The sequence below is a fragment of the Lipotes vexillifer genome, unplaced genomic scaffold (assembly GCF_000442215.2).
Source record: "Lipotes vexillifer unplaced genomic scaffold, Lipotes_vexillifer_v1.1 scaffold902, whole genome shotgun sequence".
NCBI classification, from domain to species: domain Eukaryota; kingdom Metazoa; phylum Chordata; class Mammalia; order Artiodactyla; family Lipotidae; genus Lipotes; species Lipotes vexillifer.
In genome coordinates this window covers 398291-402159 of record NW_006794304.1, presented here as the reverse complement: position 1 = coordinate 402159, position 3869 = coordinate 398291, and positions in this window count along the sequence as shown.

Genomic DNA, 3869 nt, shown 5'->3' with positions numbered 1-3869 from the left:
AAAAAAAAAAAAAAAAAAAAAAAAAAAAAGTGAAATTAACTTTAATATATGTGTGTGTGTAGCCAAAATATTTCAATATGTAGTCAATGTAAAAAATTTCTTTTCTTGCTTAGTCTTCAAAATCCAGTGTGTATTTAACACTCACATACAGCTCAGCTCAATTTGTATACTATATATTCGTCAGAATTGTTGACGTTGCATTTAGATTTCATAAAATTTATAGTGAAAAAGTTATTCCAAACATAATTAAAAATATACTGTGAATTCTCTGGCAGTCCAGTGGTTAAAACTGCCAAGGGCCTGGATTTGATACCTGGTTGGGGAACTAAGATTCTGCAAGCCGTGTGGCGTGGCCAAAACAAACGAACAAACAAACATCCCCCCAAAAACCCACCCAAGATGCAAATAAAGAGAAAGACTTACATTAATATATATGTGTGTGTGTGTATATATATATATATATATACATATATATTTAAAATTTTCCCAATAACTGAAGTTTAAAAATTTAAATTAATTAAAATTAAATAAAATTAAACATTTGGTTGTGCTAGCCACATTTTAGGTGCTCAGTAGACACCTGTGACTTGTGGTTACAGTACTGGACAGCCTGGAAGGAAAGAATGAGATAATCTTTGGGGGAGCCTCTTTGGATCATGCTTGTGTGTGGCCTTGAAGCCACATGCAGTCATCCTTTCACCTTATTTGCAAGTTTTAGATAATTTTTGTTAAGAGTTCTGAGGGTATATCAATTACCTTGATTTTTTTTTTTAATTACCTTGATTTTTAAAAATAACTTCATTTGAATAAAATTCACATACCATACAATTCGCCCACTTAAGGTGTACAGTTGAATGGTTTTTAGTATATTCACAGAGTTGTGTAACCATCAGCACAATCAAGTTTAGAACGTTTTCATCGCCCCCAAAGAAACCCCATACCTATTGCAATCACACCCCATTTCCCCCAACCCTGTCGGCCCTAGATAACCACTAAGTTACTTTCTCTCTCTATTGATTTGTCTATTCTGAATATTTCATATAAATGGTTCATCCATTTTGCAGCATGTATCAATACTTAATTCCTTTTTTTTTTTTTTTTTTTGCAGTACGCGGGCCCCTCACTGTTGTGGCTTCTCCCGTTGTGGAGCACAGACTCCGGACGCGCAGGCTCAGCGGCCATGGCTCACGGGCCCAGCCGCTCCGCGGCATGTGGGATCTTCCCGGACCGGGGCACGAACCCACGTCCCCTGCATCGGCAGGCGGACTCTCAACCACTGTGCCACCAGGGAAGCCCCTTAATTCCTTTTTATCACCAAAAAATATTCTATTTTATGGATTTGCCATATTTTACTTATCCACTTATCAGTTAATGGACTTTTGGGTTATTTCTCTGGATTTTGTATGTTGACTGAGCAATGGACATTGTCAGCCAGGTCACTTATGGGGTTGCATTCAGCTGGGAACTTGGCAGGAGCTTCTTAGCTCTCCTCCATGCCTCTCTCTCCAAGTTGTGTCTCGCCCTCCATGACCCCTGTTTCTCCAACAGGATAGCTTGGACTTCCTTATCCATGGAGGCTGAGTTCCAAGAGAGCAAAAACAGAAGGTGCCACTTCTTAAGGGCTAGGCTACACGTACATGATTTCTGCTACATTCTATTGGTCAAGGAGGTGACATTGTCAGATTTGGAGAGAGGGGAAATAGGCTCCACCTCTGACGGGAGGAGTGATATCCCCATGTAATCAATGGGGAAGGAATGTGGGTGACATCTTTGGATTCTGTCTACCACACCCACATTTACCAGTGTTTTTAAAATTAGGTGGGGTCATTTGACTAGTTGTGGACAATGGGCTGTCAGCAAACGTGACATGTTTCACTTCCAGGCTAAAGCAAAGAAAAGCCTGCAAGATGCTCCAGTTGTATCATCTGTTCTGCAACCAAGAAGGCCTCATGTTGAAACTACTGTGAGCTGCTTCATGGATGACAAATATTTTGCAGTCACCCGGACCTGCAGGTGACTGCATTAGCAAGCGATATACCTCTGTTGTGCTAAGCCACTGAGTTTGGAAGCTGTTTCTTAGGGAAATATAACGGAGCCCATCCTGATTAAAACATATGGCTTATGTCCTTACCTCACTCCTAAACCCAATCCTGCGGCTGCTGCAGCTCTGACTTCCGGCTGCCTGCCTCATCGACTGAACCTGCTTTTGTGCTGTTGCTTCTGACTTCTCTGGGTAAACGTGCCTAATATAGCTTGACTCTGGGACCACCCACCCTTAGTGGCTGGTGTACCTGGATTGACTTTGGATGCCCCCTGGGACCTGTTGTAGGGTCATGGAGAAAAGAGGGAGTTTCAGCAAGGTAATTGAAGGTCCTCGTGGCTTCAGTTTAGAAACTGCAAAAACCAAAAAACTATAGGCAAAGGGGAGCTGTCAAGAAGTTTTTAATCTGAAGAGTGAGTTGGGGAAAAAAAAGATTTGAAGAATAATTTGCTGATGAGAGCAGCGTATATGTCTGTGATATTGTGACTTGTAATAAAAAAATATATATATTTGGTCTTCATCTCCAATTCTGGCAGAGTTCTAAAACCCTTGGAATTTCCTGAATGATGAGGACAATATAGATGTCTTTTGTTATGTGAATGAGGTGAAATTTGGACCCCCACCTAGGGATAGGGGCTGGTTGGCAGGAGAACCAGCCCTGTGATTAGAGGGTTGGAACTTTCAGTCCCACCTCCCTTTACCCTTAGGGAGGGGAGGGGAGTTGGAGGGTGAATCAACCAATGGCCAACGATTTTGTCAATCAAGGCTATGTGATGAAGCCTCCCTAAAAACCCAAAAGGAGAGGGTTTGGAGATTCTGGGTTGGTGAACAAATGGAGATTCGAGAAGAGTGGTGTGCTCAGAGAAGGCATAGAAGCTCCGTGCCCTTTCCCCGTACTTGCCCTATATATTTCTTCTATCTGGCTGTTCCTGAGTTACATCCTTTCATAATAAACAGGTAATCTAGTAAGTAAAATGTTTCTCTGAGTTCTGTGAGCTGCTCTAGCAAATTAATTGACTCCAAGGGGTGGGTCATTGGAACCTCTCATCTATAGCCAGTAGGTCAGAAACACAGGTGACAATCTGGACTTGCAACTGTTGTCTGAAGGGGGGCGGAGGGGGAGTCTTGTGAGACCGAGCCCTTAACCTCCTGGTAGATAGCATCAGAATTGTGTTGAATTGTAGGACACCAGCTAGTGTTGAAGAATTGCTTGGCAGTGTGGGCAAAATCCTGCCTCCCCCACTAGAATCGGGTCAGAACTCTTTTTTAAAAAAATATTTTTCTATTTATTTATTTATTTTTGGTTGCGTTGGGTCTTCATTGCTGTGCACAGGCTTTCTCTAGTTGTGGAGAGGAGGGCTAGTCTTTGTTGAGGTGCATGGGCTTCTCATTGCGGTGGCTTCCCTTGTTGTGGAGCACGGGCTCTAGGCATGCGGGCTTCAGTAGTTGTGGCATGTGGGCCCTAGAGCGCAGGCTCAGTAGTTGTGGCGCACGGGCTTAGTTGCTCTGCGGCATGTGGGATGTTCCTAGACCAGAGATCGAACCCGTGTGCCCTGCATTGGCAGGCGGATTCTTAACCACTGTGCCACCAGGGAAGCCCCTGTGTTGTCATATTATTCATGTTCCCCACAGTGGGGGTCCTGGTGCTCAGTCAGAGTCCAGGCAGCAACGATGGTGGAGCATTTTAAGGAGCTAGATTTAAAATGGCAGCAGAAGAGCCCATTCCTTTAATTTTCAGATACTTTGACTTCTTGAGGCCTTACTTGCCCTGGAGGGACTAACCCTTTCAGGGTTAGCTAATTCCTAGGGGTAGCAAACAACTTGTTTG